At 55.4% G+C, this 22,527-nt stretch overlaps 1 protein-coding gene across 2 annotated transcripts in view; it reads left to right on the top strand.

Moving 5' to 3' along the window:
- The window catches only part of STUM (stum, mechanosensory transduction mediator homolog), a 56,509-nt gene that overhangs the window by 20,706 nt on the left and 13,276 nt on the right, over positions 1–22,527 (top strand). The gene's annotated exons all lie outside the window — the stretch shown is intronic.

The raw sequence follows: 22,527 nt of genomic DNA, 5'->3' as shown, positions 1-22,527 counted from the left end.
CTCAGTTTCTTCATCTGCAAAATGGGAGTAATAAGAGTACCCATTTCGTAGGACTCTTTTGAAGAGTCAGTGAGCTCTTACACATAACGTGCTTAGAAAAGTGCTTGGAACAGGGTGAGGATTACATTTTATTCCCAGGCTCTACAAGAATTTATTTTTTTATGTCCCCCTTTCCCCAGGCTGCAGCCTCTGGTAATCACCATTCTACTCTCTGTTACTAGAAGTTTGGCACTTTTTTTTTTTTTTTCAGATTCCGTATGTAAGTGAGATCATGGAATATTTTTCTTTCTGTGTCTGGCTTATTTCACTTGGCATTATACCCTCAAGTTTTATCTACGTTGTTGCAAATGGCAGGATTGCCTTCTTTTTCATGGCTGAATAATATATCAGTGTGTGTGTGTGTGTGTGTGTGTGTACATAGCACATTTTATCTGTTCATCTGTTGATGGCCATCTGGGTTGTTTCCGTATCTTGATTGTAACGCTGCAGTGAGCATGGGGGTGCAGGTAGCTCTTCGAGATGGTGATTTATTTCCTTTAGATGTATCCCAGAAGTGGGATTTCTGGATCATACGGTAGTTCCATTTTTAATTTTTTGAGGACCCTCCATATTGTTTTCCATGGTGGCTACACCAGTTTACACTCCCACCACCTGTGCACAGGGCTCCCTTTTCTCCGAGTTCCCGCCAACACTGCTCTCTTGTCTTTTTGATAACAGCCCTTCTAGCAGGTGTGAGGTGATACTTTACTGTGGTTTTAATTCGCGTTTCCCTGATGATTAGTTATGTTGAGCACCTTTTCGTGTACCTGTTGGCCACCTGTGTGTCTTCTTTAGAGGAATGTCTACTCAGGTCCTTTGCTCATTTTAAAATTTGTTTGATTATCATCATCCCTGCAATGTGTGTTTGGGGGGAGCCGCCCGTCCTCTTCTGGCTCTGAAGGACCTGGGCTGCGTGAAGTGGCAGGGCCACCAGGCTGTGGGCGGTCTAGGGCAGGACTGGTCCTTCCTCAGGTCCGCACCTCCAAGGCTGGTACAAGGCCTGGCTCATAGCGGGTGCTCAGGAATTTGGGAGCAGCGTAATGGGTCAGGGCCATGGCTGATGTGCGTCCTGCACCGCAGTCCTCCACCCTCAGGGCACCTCAGAACCCTGGGGAAGCTTGTTAAATGTCAGCTCCCAGCTCTCTCCCTCGGAGAGTCTGATTTAGCATTAGTAGGAGTGGGTGGAGCTGGGGACCTTGCATTTTTCAAAAAGAACCCATTTGAGAGGCGCTGACTCTGGGGGAGCTTCAGTGTGTGGCTCTGCGGTGCCCCAAGGCCGGGGCCTGGGGGAGAGCAAGGAAACCAGGAGTGGCTGCTCCAGCTGGCGGCCTGCCTGTGTGCCCTCCGCCGTCAGGCCGGGAGGGAGGGTGGCATCCCTCCCCAGAGCCCTTGCTCTGCGCTGTCTCGGGGAAACACCCGGGAGGCCTGGAGCCTTCCAGGGGGAGAAGCTGTGGTTGGGTTTGGTGTGAACCATGTTTAGGTTGGAACTGGAACCGCTTTGCAGGAAACGGTGAGAGCAGTGGTTCCTGGAGATCCTCGGAGGAGCCCCCAGGACAGGGCTGCAGCCCACTGGTCCCTCGAGGTGTCCCCTCACGTCAGGACCCCTCGCGTGCCCTCGGCCTGCGCTGGTCCCTCCTGGAAGGCTTCATTCACAAGCCCCCCACTGGGAGTCTGCAGGCAGCTTTGGCAGGGCTGGTGCCCTCCTTTCTGACAAGGCCATCACCGCAGGCTGTGGAAGTGGCTCTTCCGTTTGGGTCACTGGAGCAGGTCACTGGATTTTCACATGAGGCCTTTGGAAAACAGCTGTTAGTCTAACTTCAGCACCCAAGAGAAGACACGCCGGAGCTGAGTGAGGAGGAATGTGCTTTTATGGAGCTGTGTTTAAGGATGCATCTGGGATTTGTTTCTTAGCAACAGGGCTCATCCAAAGCATGCTGGCAGTGTCAGAACATCCAGCGATGCCCACCAGCACCATGTAAAATATGGCCCAAGGCTGTAGAGCAGGAGAGAAGAGTCTGAGAACAGGGCCTCCCACGGGGAGAGACCGGGCCTGCACGGTGCAGCAGCCATGGGTTTAGACCAGAGAGCTGCACGGGCCACACGCTCCCACCCTACCTGCGCCAAGCCGCCTCCCTCCACTGGGCTGCCTTCCGGAAGCCAGGGAGCTGGCAGCACCACTTGGAGGACTGGTCTGTCCTTGTGTCTCCCTCCTTCCCCGGCACCCAAACTCCCAGCGCCCAGTCCAGCAGCCTTCAATAGTTCGTATTTGAAGAGTGGCAGGTTTGAGCCGGGAGGAGATATTAGAGAGATCCAAATCCAGAGGTTCTGACCCTTTTTTGGGTGCCATTGGATCTTTAGCAGTGTGGTAAGGCCTTGGGTCACTTCTCAGAATAATGTGTGGTGTTTTTGTTTGGTTTTTTTGGTGAGGAAGATTGTCACTGAGCTAACATCTGTGCCAGTCTTCCTATATTTTATGTGGGATGCCACCACAGCATGGCTTGACGAGCAGTGCTAGGTCTGTGCCCAGGATCCAAACCAGCAAACCCCAGGCCACCGAAGTGGAGTACGTGAACTTAACCACTATGCCACTGGTCCAGTCCCTAATGTGTGTTTTTGATTTTGGTTTTTTTGAGGAAGATTAGCCCTGAGCTAACATCCACTGCCAATCCTCCTCTTTTTGCTGAGGAAGACCGGCCCTGAGCTAACATCTGTGCCCATCTTCCTCTGCTTTATATGTGAGACGCCTACCACAGTATGGCTTGATAAGTGGTGCTAGGTCCGTGCTTAGCATCCGAACCAGCAAACCCTGGGCCGCCAAAGTGGAGCATGCGAACTTAACCACTGCACCACCTGGCTGGCCTCAATGTATGTTTTTTAATGCATTTAGTACATAGACTTACAAAGAAAACCAATGATATTGAAAAACAGTTATCAAAATATTAAAAACGTTTGTATATAGAAACACTGTGCTTCGGTATTAATGCGTGAAATAAGAAGACCCAGCAGCCAGCAGCGCGTCTAATAAGGACCATAACTTTGGAACAGTGATAAGTGTCAATGATATTTCCAGAAATCTGCTTCTCAGCTGCAGAGTGATATGAAGATGTCTGGGGTTTCTGTGGGTGATGACGACCAGGTTCTGCTAATATTGTTGTGGTTGTCGCCTACATTCATGATGAAAGGGAGTGCCAGAATCGAGTTAGAAGTTAGTGAAAGTGAAGAGGTGGTTGTTCTTGGTCCCAATCCGTGGATCCCCAGGGGTCTGTGGACTCCGGGTTTACCCCTTGGCGCCCCCTCTCTTCTTTATCTTCCTACTTCATACTTCTGTGTCCCCAAGGCCTGTTAAACAAAGTTGCTTAAAGACCTACGTTGTCAGAGCTGCTATGCGGGCATGGACAGACAGACAGAACACTGTCTGTTGAACAAGCATAGTCAGGAAATGTTAAGGGGTGTGGCAGGGTTGGGGGCCGCTGTGAGAGAACCTGTGACCTTCCTCCGCAGAGCGGCATTCGCACCACAGGTCAAGGTCGTTGACCTGTGATTTGACCTTGGAAGGACGAGAGCCCTCGACTGTGAGAGTGTGAGGCCTTTCCCAGTCTGTCTAATATCTAGTACATTTATTTAATAGCTTTCGACAAGTGTGTAGGAAGTGCCTGCAGTGAAGTGGGCACTCGACTACATCCTGGGCCCACAGTGCTGTTCTCACAAAGCTGGGCTTCAGGGGAGATGGGAGACCTGAGTGGGGAGGGTCGTGGTCCCAAGCAGCCGGGTGCCGTGGGGAGAGGAAAGCGGAGCTGGGTGAGTGGCGCTGGGAGCAGACCCGCCACACTGCGGAGCACCCAGGACAGCCCGGCCAGTCAGAGGGTGAGCACGCCATGTGTGGCCGCCCCCAGAGGACAGGCTGCAGGTGGGCGAGGGACCACCTCCTCGCATCCCCAGACCCCAGAGTCCGCCCCTGGCAGGACCCTGGGCCCCAGGTGCTCCCGCCACCTGCCCCTGGGAGAGACCTTGTGCAGCTTGCTCCACCAGCCTCTGAGCAAGTGCTCAGATGCCCCCAGGGCCTTCCGCCGCATCCTTGAGCAGGCCACAGGGCAGCAGTCGAGCCAGGGTGAGACCCGGTCCCCTGACCCCCGAGCCCTGGGCCGCGTGAGTGACCACGCCTTCCTTCTGGTGCCCCACAGGGGAGGTGGGAGGGAGGTCACGTCTGAGTCCTGGGCCTGCTGCAGTTTATGGAGTTGGGCTTCTTGTTGTAACACAGCTGTCGGAGGGTCAGTTCAGCACCCACAGCGGTGTGACCTGGGCAGTTCTAGTCCTGGTGGTCTGATCCCTGTATAGGTTCGTTATTGCACACTGTAGGCTTACCAAAGTGGGGCATCAGCTCTGCAATCCCTGGCTCTACCCTTTCTAACCTTGGGCAGGTCAGTTGAGCTCTTTGTGCCTCGGTTCAAACAACCTGATGTTAATAGTACCTACTTCACAGGTTTGTTGTTGTATGTGAGTTAATAAACACAGAGCTCTTGGAACAGATGATGGTGGGTCACCATCTTTCAGGTAGAGGTGCCAGGAAACCAACTCAACTGGCTTAAACAGAAAGGGAATGTATTGTTTTACAGAACTGTAGAGTCTAGTGGCACAGTGGATTTCAGGCTTTGCTAGATCCAGGCACTCAAAGATGTCCTCAGGACTCAGTTTCTCTTCCCAGCTCTGGACTCTAATTCCATTCCTCTATATTGCTTGATTTTCAGGTGAGCTTTCTCTACATGATGGCTTTTAGGTCCTTGATGGTGACAATATCTTTTAAACTAGCAGTTCCAATGGAAAGAGGGCTTTTTCTCCCAATTGGTCCAGTAGACTCCTGGGGCTGAATCTCATTGGCCTGGCTTAAGTCACATGCTCATCTCTGAGCCAGTCACTGTGGCCCAGGGAGTGGAATGCCTGGACTGGCCAGGCCTGGGAATTGGGGGCCAAGTCAGTCCCGCGCAAACTTCATGGCCTGAGCATCGGGGAGAGGAGGCCCCAAAGGAAGCTATGGGCACTGTTTTCAGAAGGGAAACCCATGTGAAGCAGGCAAAAGTAACAGGTGACCAGACAGGAGCGGGGATGTGGTGACCTCACATAACATGTGCTCCTGGGGGAGCCGAGGGTGGGGATGTTACTGCTGCCCACTCTCAGGGTGGAGAGGGCTGAGCAGAGGCAGGGGGCACTGGAGCTGCAGCTGGCCTGCAGGCCAAGAAAATGGACAGGTCTTGTCCCTGATACAAACCCAAGGCCGGATTGAGGAGTTTCCTTGGGGAGTTACTCACATTGGTGAACAGATTTTGCCTATAAGTCTGGTGTCTGCCCTCCAGTCTGTGCCCTTTGTGAACAGGGGGCGCCCTTCCGAGGGAGATGGGGGGCTTCAGAAACCCGTTATGGAGTCGGGACGTCTGAACGTCTCCAGCGCGCGTCTGAGCTGGGGCTGTGGCAGGACTCCTGGAGCCCAGAGCGGGTGGGAGTCAGGCTCCAGCAGTGAGAGACCAGAGAGAGGGCTGGGGGCCCTGGGCTGGGGGTCAGGGGGCCCCGGGGCTGCAGGCCGAACACTCCCCAGGGAGAAGCCTGCCCTGCACTCCTGGGGACCAGCGAACAGAGTGGGTGTGGCCTGTCACCCTGTCACCCTGTCCCATTGTTACGAGCAGGGCCGAGGTGTCTGGTCAGGGTGAAGACACGGGTCTGGTCACACACTGGACTCTCCGCTGTCAGTGTGACCATGTGCCGGGCTCCAGCACAGGAGCTTGGTGTGTATTGTTAACTCACTTATTCATCACACCGGGCCTGTTGCTATGGACTGAATTGCGTCCCCCCACCTCACCCCTCCTTATTTGTATGCTGAAGCCCTGACCCTCATGTGCCTCTATTTGGAGATGGGGCTTTTAGGAGGTAATTTGAGTTAAAAGAGGTCGTGAGGGTGGGGCCCTCTTGATGGGGTTTGTGTCCTTGTTAGAGACACACCAGAGGCTTGCTCCTCTCTCTGCCATGTGAGGATGCGGTGAGGCGCGGCCGTCAGTCTGCGGAAGACAGCGCTCTCTGGAAACCCTGTCAGTCGGCCCCCTGACCCCAGACTTCCCGGCCTCCAGAACTGGGGGAGAGGAGCGCTGCCGTTTGAGGCCCCCAGGCTGTGGGGCTTTGTCGTGGCGGCCCAGCACGCTAACACACCTGGGAAGCAGGTACCGTGAACAGCACTCCCCCTGGCAGAGGAGACCTGGCCCCGGTTAGAAGGGAGCCGAGCAGGCTGACCTGGGCGCCCTGGCAGCAGCCGCTGTCCACTTGATGGCTGCCCCATCACCATCCTTGTAGGGAGCGCCCACCTCACGGGGACTTGGGGGGACTAGAGGTGGTTTTGCAGGCGAGCACCTGGACAGGCCTGGCACAGAGTGAGCCCTCAGTGGAAGTGACGGTTGTCACTGCCCATCACACACACAGGACAGGGGAGATGCTGAAAGGTGGGAACCACGCCCAACTGGGAGCCAAACATTCTGGGGAGGTGGACTGGCCTGATCTGGTTCTCCGACAGGCCCCTCTCCGGCCCCCACTCCAGCAAAGCACCCAGGGTGGGTCATGTGGGACGGGCAGGACCAAGGTGCGCCGGGGCCCTAAACTTGGCAGTGAGGCCCGGCTGGCCCCCGTGTGGTGGGAGCCGAGAAGGGGGTGGCCAAGGGGCAATGGGGAAGTGTGGGGCAGGGAGGTGAGAGGGCAGGGGCATGGGCAGCCTCTGCCTACGCTATCCCTGCTGGGGAGAACGTGGGGGTACTTCCAGGAGTCTCCCGGAGAACAGGATTTCCCAAAGTGCTCTTTCCGAGAGGAAAAAATGCCTGATGGTCTCTATGGAACTGCGTGCCTTGCTCAGACCCCAATTTCCCAACCCCTGCGGGAGACGGCCTGTAGTGGCTAGTCTGAACTACCCAACTATCAAAGGGACTATGCTCCAAACACAGTCAGCCCTGTGCATCACAGAGCCTTCTTGCCCTAATAGGAGATGTCTGGTGGTGAGCCGCTCCCCCAGCCTGCCCTGGCGGCTGGCCTGGGGCCGAGTCCTGCCCTCCTTCTCTCCAGGGCTGCCGCCTCCGTCATTTTCTTGCCTGTTTAGACCGCTGGAAAGGGAATGTACTGTGCTAGGCTCAAAGCCCCAGATGAGTCTCCCTCTGCCTGGGCTCTGCCTGGAGGAATCCATCAGCTGTAGAAGTGGCTCTGTTGGCCCCTGGCCTTCTCCCCGCGGAGAGTGATCGGTGAGGACCGCCAGGAGGGAGCACAGTCCCCTCCTGCCGCTCCCTGCCAGGTGGATTGATGGGCTGTCCTTCCTCTAGGTCCCAGGAGCGCCTCATTAAGGGATGACACACAGTCTTCTGGAGCTGCTGGCCGGGGCGGCTGCGGGAGCTGAGCTCCAGGGCCAGAGCTGGTGCTGGGGGCCGGGGTGGGCAGGCTGAGTGTTCTGGGGTTCCCAGCTGTGAGGGCCCCTAGGGGGCCAGTAGCCCTGATGTTGGGGCTCACACACTACCTCCCCGGGGGCTGGACTTCTTTAATCAGCTTGTCATCCAAGTTAGAGAAGAAAAAGGGATTTTTCCTATACCCGGAAAGCCGTGATGAAATTAAATTCAGTGGTGGAGAGAGGGCACAGTGTGGAGACTCCTGAGCAGCTGCTGCAGGGGGTGTGTATGTCCCAGGTGAAGCTCGCCCCTCCGGAGGTTGCCGATGACTAGTGAGTTAATGGACGTCCAAAGTATTTTTCCTATTGTGGTAAAATATACATAACATAAAATTTACTTTATTAACTATTTTTAAGTGTATAACTCTGTGACATTAAGTACATTCACAATGTTGTGCAACCATTGCCACCATCCATCTCCGGAACTTTCTCCTCATCCCAAACTGATGCTCTGGACCCACTAAACGGTGACTCCCCAGCCCCTGGAAGCCTCTTGTCCGTTTTCTGTCTCTGTGTGGAATCGTAGAATATCTGTCCTTTTGTGACTGACTTAGTCAACTTAGCATAATGTCTTCAAGGTTCACCCATGTAGCATGGGTCAGAATGTCCTTCCTCTTTAAGGCTGAATAATATTCCATTGTGTGCACACACCACATTTCTTGCTCCATCTGTCTGTTGATGGATGCTCGGGACGGGCGTGTTTCAGATGCAGTAATTACTCTAAGGGGCTCTGGATGTCTACTCTGACATCCCACCACCATGGTCTCCAAGTCGATTTAGAGCATCTGGTGGCCTGGGAGCGGGTGTGGCAGAGATGAAGAGGAGAGACAGGCGCTGCTCCCTGGTCAAGGCCGGTGTGGTGGGCAGTGAGCTTGACTCCCAGCATCCTTTCCCCCAGGTGACTAGTTCAAGCCAGTCTCGTAACTCCATCCCTCTTGTGGGTGACTGGTTCAGAAATGGACGGGTGACCCAATTATCGTTAATCAGGGAAACGTTCCCTATGCCTAAAAGAGGGCCGCAGGAAGAGGCTGTCTTTATTCTTCCAGACATTGTCACGTCTGGATTGAGATTCCTGGAGCTGCTGCCACCGTCTGGGTCCCAGCCGGAGGCTGAAGCCAACTCTGAGTGCAGTGCAGAGAGATGGAGAGAGCCCGGGCCCTGGTGCCACATTGAACTGCTTCTCTAACCAGCCTCCCAACTACCTTTGGATGCCTACCATCTGAGCTAATAAATGCTTCCTTTCGCTTAAGCTAGTTTGAGTTGGCTGTCTGTCACTTCCAGCCCAAAGCATCCTAAGAGGTGTCACCTATGAGGAGCTGCGTCCCTCCACTGGACCCTCCTAATGGGTGTCTTGGGAAACAAAGCATAAAAGCAGGGCAATTTACCAGTCTCAACAATAACATGAGCCTGACCTTGTAAATACAGATACGAGGTAACAAATAGCAGATTGTGGTTGGTACCTCAGCCAGTTAGACTCATTGTACACCCTGACATCCCCAGGACCTTGGTTGGTGTGGCTGGCATCCCGTCAGGCGTTTTGCATAAATGCCAGCACCTCTCTCCATGTGCCCCTGCTCCTTGGAGCCCTGTGGAGGTGCCCGGGCCTCCAGCAGGGGATGTGCTGGGTCTGGAAGTGCCGGGTGGGCCTGGCTCCCTGCTGGTCTCGCCTTTAGAGATGAGGTTGATAATGCTGAAGGTGGGAGCTGCTCTCCAGCATCCAAACCGCCCTGGGGGCCCAGCCCGACTGGTGAAGCACAAGGAAGGGAGCAGGACCGCGTTTTTAGGCACCACCTATGTGCTCTGCCTTTGAACCCCATCACCTTTGAGGGGTCACTTGGAAATGGAGTAAGTCCACACCCAGGGGACGCACGTTATGCAGGACCCTCTTGTCCTGAGTGTCGTGGGTCCCGGCAGGGCTGCAGTTGCTCAGAACAAGCTGAGCGCCCCCCGGGGACCTGCTCTCAGGGTCGGCAGCACATTCTTTTGAAAACTCTAAATCATTCCAGAGAAACTCCCCCAAGGAGGGGGAAATTCATTTCTGGAAATAGCCAACTTGCAGCCAAATAGAGTGAATAAAGTGGGTGATGGAGCCGCGTATCCTGACTCCTGTCAGGGGCCAACTGTGACCAAACCCGTGAGTCTAACTCCTGATGTGGATCCCCGGGGCTGCTCTGACAGGGCTCACGTCCCGACAGTGTGTGTGCCCAACGGTCACAGCATTTCAGGGAGTGAGCACACGGACCTCGAGGCTACTCTCTGTGTGAAATGACTGTTCACGTGTCTTCACGTGGTTCTGACATTTGACCGGGGGGAGTGGTTGTGGTCTGGCCCCCGGAGCCCTTTGGGGAGCTTCTCCCTGGTCTGTGCTCGGGTCTGTTTGTGTCCACTTTGGGGGCGTGGGACAGTCTGGGACTAAAGTCCTCACTGCTGCTCACGCAGCTCCTCCCCAACGGGACTGGGTCTCTTGTTGTTAGGCTGTCCCCGAGGGCTCCTGTCCCCTTCCCGGACCCTGCCAGGCCTGCGGGAGGGGTGGGGAGCTACTTCCTCAACTGCATGGCCCCCAGGAAGCTGGGCCTTTTTCATTTTCAGAAAGTAAATTGGTGCCCAGCCCAAGCATCCTGGGGACTGAATTCTGCTGGGTGCCAGTAACAAAAACATCAATAATAATAACCATTCCAGGAAGCAGGGGGAGGCTTAGGAGGGGATGTGGTGGCCGAGGTCCTGGTGGTAGCGGCCCAAGGAGGGCTGGAAGCCGGGATGCGACCTGCTTTCCTGTACCACGTGGCCTGTCCTAAGCAGCCCAGGAGGTCGGAGGAGGGGCAGGCAGCCTGTTGCCTTCGCAGGACTTCAGCCATCCCCATCCGCAGGGACCAGGAAGGGTGGATCTGTCTCCTTGGCTTGCGTAACCGGCTCAGCTAAGACGGTCCCACGTGTGAGCTGTGGCCAGTCCTGCAGTGTGGGGCCTGCAGGAGCCGGTGAGGGTGGAGGGATGGGGGTGCGGGAATCCCGTGGAGACGTGCTCACAAAGTCAGCCAACCACCTGGGTGTGCCCTCAAGGAGCCCAGGTCCACTCAGGGTCAACCACGTGGCACCCAAAAAAAGGACAGGAGGGCGGTAGAAACCCACAGACACAGCTGTCCACTTCTGTCGACTCACAGATCTTTGGGCTTAGCTGATGCTCCCTGAAGATCCGTCCCTTTAGCAAACCTTTCCTAAAGGCCTGCCGCGGGCCAGGCTCTGCACTGGTGCCTGGAGCATAGAGGGGAGTGCAGGGCAAACCCTGTCTCTTGTGTAATAATAGCTACAGCACGCCCTTCCTGGGTGCCCTGCACCTCCTGCCATGTTCCGGACCACACAGAGAGGTGGCAATGATTGCTCACACTCTCAGAGGAGGAAACTGAGGCACAGAGAGGTGAAGTGACTTGTCCAAGGTCACACAGGTGGTAAGTGGCAGGGCCAGGGCTCAAACCCAAGAAGGCGGGGTTCAGAGTAGGCCCTCTTACTTTTTGGCCAGAGGGCTCATAGCTCGTGCATGGGACGGAGTGTAACTTCCTGCACCGCCCTCCACCCAGGAGTTGTCCTTATTACGGTCACATGAAGTAAGTCTAGTACATTCAGATTCATTAGATGCTTAGTACCTTCTATGTGCCGATAATTCTTCTAGGCAATGGAGGGGCCTTGGAGATGAACAGGGCCAGGCGGGGCTCTCGAAGGCCTTGCACTGGGGTGAGAGAGCAGCTCTACTGCGGATAACACAGAGCGGGATCCGAGGCCAGGGTGGGGGGGCGGGGGGCCCAGTGCCAGGCGTGGGCTGCTCATGGAGCCTCCTGGGCCCCGAGCCGGCACGCTCAGTGGTTGTACAGTGGGAGGGATTATGAGCAGAGAAGGTAGGGGAGGACGGCCAGCCAGTGGGTGGGAGAAGAGCAGGAAACCAGCAAAATTGGCTGAGAAGAGGGGGCTCTCCGGGCAGGAGCTGGTGCCGAGGAGCTCGCACTCCCTAGCAAGTTCCTTCCTGAGCCTGCCTGGTCCCCCCCCCGGGTCACTGAGAAGCTGTGCAGCTCAGGCAGAGCCACCACCTGGACTTGCTGCGGCCAGGCTCCTGAGCAGTCTTGTTCAAGACCCTTTGCAGCCTCCAAGGTTCCTCTGGGATTCCACTGAAATCTACTTTTTTTCCGTTTTTACTGCAGCCCACCCAGCTCCTGTCCTCCCTTCCTTCCTCACTCACCGGGCTGCGCCCTCAGGCATCACAGCTTCTGCCTGTGTCCCTTCCCACCCCCCCCCACCCACCCCCCCCGCCCCGCCCCGGCCCCCTCAGCTTAGTCACCCTGCAGCCATAGTGGCACCAGTATTCCCAGCCTCCTCTTGGAAGCTCTGGTCCCAGGGTCTTGCCCGCAGCTCCCCCAGTACCAAGGCTGGCGCTGAGATGGCTGAGCTGGCCCCTGCCCTGGGCAAGGAAGTCAGGACCAAGCCTCTCGGACTTGCGGAGGGAAGGCCCCCATCACGACAGCTGGTTTTGGTTCTTGATTCTTTCCTGAAAGAAGTTTCTTGTTAAAAAGCAGGTGCATCAAATCCATTCTGCTCTTTGCCCCTTTAAGAAACCAGCAGGTGGGTCCTGAAGTGCTGCCCCCGTGGGGGTCCCTTCTGAAGGACAGTCCATGGGAAGTGGATCACTTGTTTGGCTCCTATTTCCTGGAAAGGCTTTCTCCAGTCCCAGGGGGCCGGCTGGAAGAAGGGCCCCCTCCTCTCTTGTTCTCTGATGGAGCTGAGGGGCCCCAGGCTCAGGCCTCTCCTTGCCCTTTCCTGGGGGCCACCAGGTTTGTGAGGACAGGCACAGCTGATGGCTCAGTTAGCTGTTGCTGCTTAACAAACCTCCCCAGAACTTAGTGGCTTGAAACAATAGCCATTTGTTTAGTCCAGGTTCTGTGGGTTGCAGTCTGGGCCGGGCTCAGATGGGCCGTTCTCAGCCGGGACAGCCGGGGCCTCTCCCCCTGCGGCCCCATCCTCCAGCAGGCTAGCTGGGCTTGTTCACACGGTGGCCCGATAGAGCTCTACGAGGGCAAGGGAAGGCACGTGTGGCCCTTGTGGCCTCAGCGGGGAACTGGCACAATGCCACCTCTACCACATTATATAGGCCCGTGAAAGTCACAAGGCCGACCTGGATTCAAAGGCTGGGGAAACAGACTCTAGCTTTTAAATGGGAGGAGTTGCAAAGTCACATTGCAAACTACATGGGTGCAGGGGGTAGAGAATTGGGGCCCTTTCTGCCGTCTACGACAGAGGGTTAATGCGCCGTTATTATGGGTCTTGTCTGTCAAATGAGGATAAAGACACATGGATTGCTGTGGGAATTGGGTGAGGTGATGTTTTTAATGGTAATGAATTAAGATCCATAATCATGGTCATAATAGTGGTTATACTTGTGACTGTTGGCAGGTGGGGAGGTACTTTCTGGAGACAACCAAGCACACTTGTCCAGCCCAAAGGCAGTATACATCAAGGCTATTTTCCTCCTCACTGGCTTACTAGTCCGTCCCTGTCCACCTAGAAAGGTCCTGAGGGAGCCCCTCCTCCCTGGCCCTTCCTCTCTCTCTCCCCGTTGCCTCGTGGTCCCCCATGGTCCTCCTTCCTGCATCCGGCTCAGCCTGCCATCCCTTGATGGAATGGAGGCTTGGAGGGAGAGGCAAGACACACCCAGTCCTGAGTCCAGGAGGCACAGAAGTCAGAGTGGCCCAGCCGCAGGGCCAGTGAGCCTCATGTCCCAGTTGTGTGGCCCAAGGTCATTTCCTACACGGCCCAGCAGCCTTGGGTTTTGATCATATGGCATACTAGCAGTAGCATTGCTCCAGTGCGGTGTCAGCCTACCAGAATCCCTGACTCGTGTTGGATATCCTCGCTTGCTTTGGGCAGGGCTCTGTTAGTGGGGTGGGAGTAAGCACCCAGTGCCCAGGAGCCAAGCAGGATGGGCCCTCTAGGATTCCAGAAGGATGCTAAGTGATTGCTCTAAGGACAAAACAGCCTGACCCACTTCCTGCTACCCCTTCTTCCCCACCAGGAACATATAGTCCCGTGACGTGACTGTTCAGTTATCTACTGCTGCCCAGCAAGCCATCCCCAAATGCAATGGCACGAAAAAGCCATTTTGTGATGCCCATCAACTCTGTGGGTCAGGAATTTGGACAGGAGGATGCACTGCTCCATGATGTCTGGGGCCTCGGCTGGAAAGACTTGAAGACCAGGGTGACCGGATGGCTGGGGTCACCTGGAGGCATCTTCACTCCCACGTCTGGTGTTCTGTCGGTCAGTCACGGAGCACAGTTTAAGAGGAAGGAATGTGGACCACACCTCTGATGGAAGAGTGTCAGAGAATTTGGGGTCATCTTTTAAAACCACCACACCTCCATTTGGAAGAAGATGGTCCAATTTATCATTTCTCTGCTAGATTTTGTAACGTATTTCCCCTCTGTTAGCGAACGTCACTGACCACTTACCAGCCTCGTTTTACCCTCTTCTCACTTCCCCCCAAAACTAAGATTTTCACTCAGGAATCCATACCTCCTTCATGTAGCCTGGGCATTGCAGGGAAAGCTGAGCCCACTTCTAGCTCCAGAGGTGGGCCCAATTGCTTAAGCCAATAAGTACCTTCCATTTCCTTTGCCAAATCGTTGGTTCAAGGGTGGGCATGTGACCTAAACAGCCCTCTCTGGGTAAATCTCAAGACTCCTGCTTGGAATGCCAGGACAGAAATGTTCTGTCTCCTCTGACAAGTGGTATGTGGATGTGAAACCTGGAACTGCTGCAATCATTTTGTCACCATGAGGGAAGTTGGTCTTGCGATAAAGCTGACACCATGGAAGACAGAGGAGAGATATGGAAGATGTTGGGTCTCTGTTGAATCATTGAGCCATGGAATCAAACCAATCCTGAATTCTTACTAATAATCAAAACAGTGAACAGTGGGGGCCAGCCCAGTGGCACAGTGGTTAAGTTTGCATGCTCCGCTTCAGTGGCCCAGGGTTCGCCAGTTCAGATCCTGGGCACAGACCTAGCACTGCACAGTAAACCATGCTGTGGCAGGCATCCCACATATAAAGTAAAGGAAGATGGGCACAGATCTTAGCTCAGGGCCAATCTTCCTCAGCAAAAGAAGAGGGGGATTGGTGGTAGATGTTAGCTCAGGGCTAATCTTCCTCGAAAAAAAAAAAAAAAACAGTGAACAGCGACTAAGCACTTAGTTATGTCTCAGGCACTTTAAATGCATAATCTGTATTAAGCTTTACACAGAGCTGTGGATATGGGTATTATTCTAACCCCTATCTTACAGATATGGAAATAGGTTTGAAAATTTCTGATGAGGAAACAGACCTCCAGAAGCCAAGTAATTCTCCCAAGTTCACACAGCCAGTGAATGATAGCCAGGGAATCACACTCAGCAGTCTCACCTGAGAGCACACACCCCATAACCACTGCCCCATCCTGCCTTTCTGGACTTTTCCAGTTACGTGAACCAATAAATCCCTTTGTCATTTAGGCCTGTTTGAGTTGATTACTTCCAAAATAAAGGCCACAATGGACAACCTGTCTCTGCAAGTGTGGCATGTCCCCAGGGCATGAGCAGCAATGTCAGCCCAGCTCGGAGAAAGACGTCCTGGGGCCAGTGCCCTGAGCCCCGGGAGGAAGTTGGCATAGGAGCACACACACAGGCCACCTGCAGGGCACGGCTCCAGGAGGGAGCAGGTGTGTCTGCCAGGCCTGAGCGGAGTCCCCAGTCAGATGGGGAGCACCTGCGCAGGCCCCACCCAGACCTCCTTCCACCTTCCCTCCTTCCTCCCTGGTCCTCTGGGAGGCCGGGGCGCCCACTCAGCTGAGCCACCTCCTTTTCCACTGCTGTCATCATGCGGCCACCCAAATGAATCTGCAATGGCTCCTCTAGGCCTCTGGGGACTGGTCCTTCCCTGGGTCTTCCCTCAGTGTCCTCCCTCTCATCCTGCCTCCAGCAGGTGAGCCCAAGCGCCCCACTGAGCGAGCTCCCTGCCGTGCCTGCTTCCCTGGGAACGACACCCTAGGATTGGGGGCTGCATTCAGTGGGGTCCCAGGAAGTACAGGGGCTCTGTCGCAGCCCTGGCAGAGTCACATGACATCCTTTCTTTTCTGTGTCAGGTGTCAGACTGCTTGAGTGCCACCTGGCCTTCTCTGGGGCCACTAGATGCTCTTTTGTGCACAGACTTGCAGAGTTGGCTCTCAACAGGTGCCTAACACTTTTTTAACTGAAAAGAGAGTTTGTTGTAGAAAGAAGAGAAAGAGCTCCCTATAATTCTGCCATGGCGAAACATTTCTCGTTTTGCTCAATACACTCATATCCTTGTCCACGTATGTAAATATTTTTAAATAGTTCCCTGTGCAGTCTACATACTATTTTTACAATTTCACTTAAAGCGCTTGCCTGACTTGCTGCGTAGTCATCATAACTATAATTTTTCCTGGCTGCATAATACTGTGGCATATGGATGCGTACGGAGCCTCTGGCTTCACGAGGCTGACACAGTGAACTTAGCAATTATAATACGTTTTGTTTAAAAGGTGGAGTGAAGAGTCGTGCCATTGGCTACAAGCCACTCAGAGAGCAGGATTCACTGAGATCCTCAAGTTCACGCTTGTATTCACAGTGAACAGCTCCTTCCTCAGGGTTCTGTTCCAGCACCGCCTCCCGGGGAAGACTTTCCCCATCACCCGCCTCCCTAGTCTGGGGGGACCCTCCTCACGCTCCCGGGTGTCTCTTATTGAGTGCATACGGTGTTCTGAATACTTTCCATGCACGAGTCTGGCCCCCATTTCCCCCTGCGAGGCAGGCTGCTATCATGATCTTGACTTCGTGGACGAGGAGACTGAAGTCTAAGGAGTTGCGTCGTTGTTGAGGTCTCACGGCATCTCAGTGGTGCAGCTGGCACTCGGGCCTGGCCTTCTGATGCCAGAGCCCACCTTTGAAACCCCGGTGCTGTCCTGGCCTGGCCTCATCTTGCAGGACGGACCACGTAGCGTTGTGCGCCGTGGCTTGCTTGTCTCTCTCTCCACCCTGTGAGATTCTTAGGGCCGGGACGCTCCTTATGTTTGGGTACATGTGGATTTAGCCCAGTTCTTGACACCCAGCAGGTGCTTTATAAATGCTACCTGAAGACAAGGAAAAATGAACGGATGAAATGAATTGGGTGCGATCGTAAGGAAGAGGCAACGTTGTGCCCAGGAACGAGCCTCCAGGCCTAGGCGGCGTGATTGGAAATGTCCCACTACCACCAGTGATGCACGTGGCAGAGGCCCACCAGGACCCTACTGCTGAGGGCTGGGGGCGGGATGAAGGGCGGCGCTGGCCTCCTGCATGCCCCGTGTATGTGCCACAGCTTGGGGCACCTGGGGACAGCCCCCCGGCACTCCCAGTGATGAGCTCCCCTAGCCTGGTACACTTGGGCTCACACGCACTTGGGTGCTGCAGGCCCAGGGCAGCCTTGTCCCCACGCTGGAATCAATAAGGAGAGTGGCTCAACTTAGCCGGCTCAGTGCTGAGCACACGGCAGTTGCTTCACAAATGTTATTTTATTCGGGTGATTGGACGAGCGTCCGCCATGAACCCAGATGCCTTAGCCTCACCCCCATGGATGACAGACACACACTAAAAGAAGGGGTCAACGCAGGGCTGGACCCCTGCTCTCCGCGGCTGCCATCCCCAGAGAGATCCTTTGGATTTCATCATGTTGCAGGCTCTCGCGGTGATCTCAGAAAGGCTCCCTGGCAGTTGTGACCTTGGGCAGAGCCCCTGTCTGTTTTCAATCTCAGTGTCTGCCCATCCATGGAAATTTCATCTTGTCAGCTTGCAAATTCTAAGGAGAGGGAAGCTGTGTTGTCTCCTCCAACAAATGTCACCGCGGCTGCCCTTGCTGGTCTTCCCACCTGACTGGCCACCCTTGACGCAGGTCCTGCTGGAAGGTGGGAAGGACGAAGCCTGGTCCTGAGGGGCCTCAGTGCCGGCCGGGTTCCCCTGCCCCGGTCATTGCACAACGGCCCTCCCCCTCCCATCCCTGCTGCCTCGGTTCACCCTCTGGTGTGTAAGCCTGGAACCTGAAATGACAAGCTCAGAACTGGGGAACTGAGGAATTCCACGTAGTTAAGTTTCTGCTCAGGCTCAGCATCCTGGGGCGATCCGGGGCCCCCGCTGAGAAAGCCCTAAGGTGTCCGGTTCCGTTCTGCAGCCCCCAGCCCCTCACAGGCCGTCCAGGGCCGGGAACACGTCTTGGAGCTCATTGGGGATCTGGCAGGGGACATTTGCTAACAAGCCCAGGGAGGCTGACGCAATGCCCAGCACCATTAAAATTAATTATTGGCTTTAGTCGACCCAGCCTCCAGCGGAATAATCAGCCTGATGTCAAGGTGGAAGCACCAAGAGGGACAGAGGAGGGAGCTTGTCTCACGTCCTCTGTCCTCAGAAGGAAGGGTGACAGATTTATCTGTTCCAGCCAGTGGGGCTCCCTGTTCTCCTTCCTTTATGCCACGAAGGCTTTTCAGTTGGAAAATCCAAGCCCTACCCCATGGCTATGGGAGCGACCGAGGGCTGGTATCCCCCAAGGACTCACGTGCAGGCCCCCGTCCTTCTGAAGACTTCCACTCCGCCGCCTTCCCTGAGCTCCTCAAGCCTCAGATCCCCAGCCTTTGCGGGAGCCCCAGGGAGGAGTAGAGTTTGTTCCCCGAGCTGGTACTTTCTGACCGTGGAGAGGCGAGAGAAGAAGGGGCCTCAGGCCTGGAAGAGCAGCTGGGGCCGAGGGCAAAGCGGTTCAGGATGCCTCACACCTGCTCTCTCCTGGGGGACGCCCACCTGTCCACCCTTCGTTATCTTTGTTCCGTGAAATGCAGGCTTGGAAAGGTTCAAGTCAGAATGAATTCACGTCCCATCTCTAATGGATCACAGTGGATAGAAGGGGCACCAGGAGCTGTTGATAGCAGAGGGAACGCCCGTTATGGTGCCGAGTGATGTGCACCCAGCCAAACGCTTGACACGCTGCCGTGACCTCGGTGGGCGTCTGTGTGCTGTCTGGAATGGTGTGAACAGTTCTCGGACCATTTTGCCGCAGGTCGAAGGCACCGGCAGATTCCTTATGAAGAACTTTGAGGGTGGTCAGGACGACGAAAATACTAGAACTGTCCATGTTTTGCCTTACACTGTTCTGTCTCGGTGTGATGGTCTGTCTCCTTCCTCTTTGCAAATTCCTTGCCGGCCAGGAAGTGAAGGGTGCAGACCAGTGCCGGGGCCACAACACGCTTTCTGGGTGAGGGCACAGCTGTCCACACTGACCCTCGCAGCCTTGAACCCTGGGCTGCCCGCGCCCTCAGCCCACAGTGATTCCCTGCATCCTCTAAGACACACGTGGTCCTGCTCGGGGTGGTCTGCATGCATCTTCCCTGCCCGCCTAGCACAGCCTTCTCCTCGTACACTGTTCCAGAGTTTTTGAGCTGAAAAAATAGTGCCTTCCCACAGTGTACATGAACACACAATGTCCAAACTCCTCACCCCTTTCTACCCCTTTTCTTTTTTTAAATTTTCTTTTGTTTTTTTTTTTTGATGAGGAATATTGGCCCTGAGCTAACATCTATGCCCATCTTCCTCTATTTTATATGTGGGATGCTGCCACAGCGTGGCTGGATGAGCCGTGCATAGGTGTGTGCCTGGGGTCCGAACTCGTGAACCCTGGGCCGCCAAAGTGGAGTGAGTGGACTTAACCACTCTGCCACCGGGCCGGCCCCATTTCTTAAGAAATCAGAACCAAAGCAGTAGGCATGCCAGGAGGAGGGTGCAGATCCCCATTGAGGACTGAAGCCTCATTGTCCACAGACCTCCCCTGAGTACAGGCCATGGGCACGCAGACCCTGGGTACGTTCAGATTGTCCTCATTCTGTCTTCCTAGGACTTTTGCCCAGAATCATTCGTGGGCTTCTCGTCACTTCTCTTTCCTTTCCTTTTCCATTGCCGGCTGAAATAATTGCACAGTGATGAAAAGATGATGGCTGGACCTGCTGAACAGGAATCTCAGGGCAGTGGGGCCCGGGAAAGTGCGTCGGTAGCACAGTCTCCATTGTTCCTTACGCCCCGCAGGCTTGAGAACTGAAGCTTCGTGGCGCTGAGTGTGACCCTGAGCATGAGCTCCCATTCGTTTCGTTCTGGCTGTGAACTAGACAGCCGTGGGCAGTGGTCCTGCTCCGTAGGGTGAGGCTTGTCCTTCCAAATCTGCTGTGAATTCCAGGACGGGTCTCCCCTTACATCTCCTTCCTGTCCCCCCGAAGCTCGAATTCAAGGTTGTGCTGGTAAGACGGCTGTGCTCCACCAGCCCCCGCTGGAGGAGTGACGGAGGGCGTCCAGGTGTAAGTCACGGCCGCTGACGAGCACCACATCTTAACGAGTGCAGAGCCAGCTGCAGGTGACTTCTGGGATCCCACTCGACTTCCTGGCCTCGGTCCCAGGAGAGCACGTTTTACAGAAAGCAGCTGCTTCAGAAGACAGCTCTGCCCTTCCCCCTCTGCATTCCAAGAGGCCTTGAGAGCCCCTCCCCAGCCCAGCGCCTTCCACGGCTCCCACGTGGGTTGTGACAACAGCTGAACCTGAAGGGCCCGTGAGGGACGCTTCCAGCCCCCAGGTTCTGTCTTGAAGGAGCAGAGCTGGCCCTCCCCTGACGGGGGACAGCACCAGCCCACCTCGGGCTGCTCCTTGTCCAGCGCCTGACCGAAGTGGGGGGCTGGGCTGGAGGAGCTCCCGTAGGAGCCCTCAGGGACTTCCAGGATGGAAGTGGATGAACGCTTTCCCCTCCCCGCCCACCTGCATCTGGGGTGTGAGCCCTGAGCTCCTTGTGGAAGCCAGTGACCTCCGCAGAGTGATGGCAGCCAGAGGGGGCTGTGGTGGCAGAGCCCGCGAGTGTCTTTGCTGTAAGTGTCCATGGGGCGTCCTCCTCAGGCCTTTCTTCCTCAGGATCTGGGAGGACCTGCATCGCATGTCCCGCCTAAGTTGCAGGTGTCGTCAGCCGAGTTCATTACCATCAGTTCCCTTTGTGCCAGTTGGTGTTGGCCGGGCCTTGGCTCCCCCAGGAACGTTATGCCCAGCACCCCTGCCCCCTGCCTCTGCCACAGAGGGTAGTCTCCTCGACTCAGCACTGAGTCATATGGGGGACCCTGTGGGACAGAGCAAGAGGCCAGAATCGTGGACTGATTTCCTACAAGGTTGTGTAGTTTTCTGGCTCTGTATCTGCAAGGCCAAGGTCTCCCCCACTCAGAAGGGATTCGCAAACCTAATGGTGCATTAGAATCAGCTGGGGGAATGTTCTTTTATTTTTTATTATTTTTTTATTTTTCGCTTGAGGAAGATTGGCCCTGAGCTGTTTTGTATATGGGTCACCACCACAACATGGCTGACGAGTGGTGTAGGTCTGTGCCCGGGATCCAAACCCTCGAAACTGGGTGCTGAAGCAGAGTGCACTGAACTTAACCATATGCCATGGGGCTGGGCCTGAGGGAATCTTCTATTTTTTAAGCAAGCGGTCTCTGGATTCATCCCTGTGCCTTTGGTGGTCTAGAGGTGGGGCTCTGGAACCTGCATTTTCATAAGCCTCAGTTTGAGAATTCGGATGCACAGACGGGGTTGGAAAATGCTGTAAATGCCCCACCCTTCACCGTCTGGTCTTATCAAGAACTGTGACATCCGCTTATCCCTAAACAACTATATCCTGGTCCTCGCCTCCCTGGCAGCCTGTACTCAGCAGATAAACAAGCTAGAGTTTGTCCCATGTACTTTTCGGAAGAGTGGTCCTCACCTCTGTGCTGGGATCCACCCCTCATTCTTGCCTCAAACCTCCAACACCCTGCTCCCTGCCTGGTCATCCTCACTGAGGCTGCCTGTGGCCTAATCAGACCCCTGATTTCACCTAGTCCCCTCACCTTCTCTGCAGCAGGCGACCCTGCCCACCTCTTCTCTTCCTTGTGACTCTCCTCTCCTGTTTCTGGATGAAACACCCTCCCTCACCTCTCTGATGGCTCCCCCTCCATCTTCTTGTGGTCTCTTTCCTTGCTCACCGTAAGATCCTGATGCCCGCCCGGGTCTTCCCTTGGTCTTCTTTCCTTGACTTCCCTGCCCTCCTGGGGTGACCTCACTCACTGCGGTGGCTTTCTCCAGGGCCAGAGGTCGGCCCCCCCGAGTCCCTGTCTCCTGCTGGCTCTCCTCAGCCGATGGACTCTGCCCTCTCCAGCTTTCCCACCTGGTTCACAGCTCCACCCTCACCACGTAGAGTGGAAAATCAGAAACCCACACCCGTTCCGTGCCCACTTCTCTCCCTTTCCCGACATGCAGCAGGTCACCCAATCCTGGGACACTGCCTCCTCTTCCTCGGTGGGGGGGGGGGGGGTCCTTCTCACCTCCTGCTCACTGCCACGCCCCACTTCCCTCCTTGTCTCCTCTTTTGCCGCGTCTGTCCTCTCAGCCTTCAGCCTTCTGCCCCATCCTCCCCTTGAGGTCGCAGCATTTGTTCTAAACTTCAAACCTGATCGTCTAGTTCCCCACTGAAACCCCTCCCGGTGGCTGCCCGTGGCCTGGAAGAGGAAGCCGGACTCCGCAGCAGAGATCTTCCGGCCGTCTTCAGTCTGACCCTGCCCACCTCCAGCGGCATTCTTTTAATCTGTGAAGTTTTTAATTAAAATACAAGCCAGCCTCGTTTGTCACCACTGCCCTGGATGCCCCCTGTGCCCAGCTGCCCTGTGCCACTCCGAGTCTCCGGTCACCCTCCAAGCTTCTCACGGACAGGCTGGGCTCTCTGGGGGCTCTCCCTTCCTCCTTCCCTTGACGACTTCCCATCAGTTTTCCAGACCTCTCCCGGACACCTCTTCTGTGAAGTCCCCCCTGATACAACCAAACAGAATTCGTCCATGTTCCTTTGTGACCCAGTGTTCCCACCAGAGAGGGAGCTTCCAGGGTGGGGCTGGGCCAAGCCGCCAACGCTGGCTTGTCTGGA

This window comes from Equus caballus, chromosome 30 (genome assembly GCF_041296265.1).
Source record: "Equus caballus isolate H_3958 breed thoroughbred chromosome 30, TB-T2T, whole genome shotgun sequence".
NCBI lineage: Eukaryota > Metazoa > Chordata > Mammalia > Perissodactyla > Equidae > Equus > Equus caballus.
Note: the sequence above shows the minus strand (reverse complement) of the source record. Positions and strands in the feature narration are given on the sequence as shown.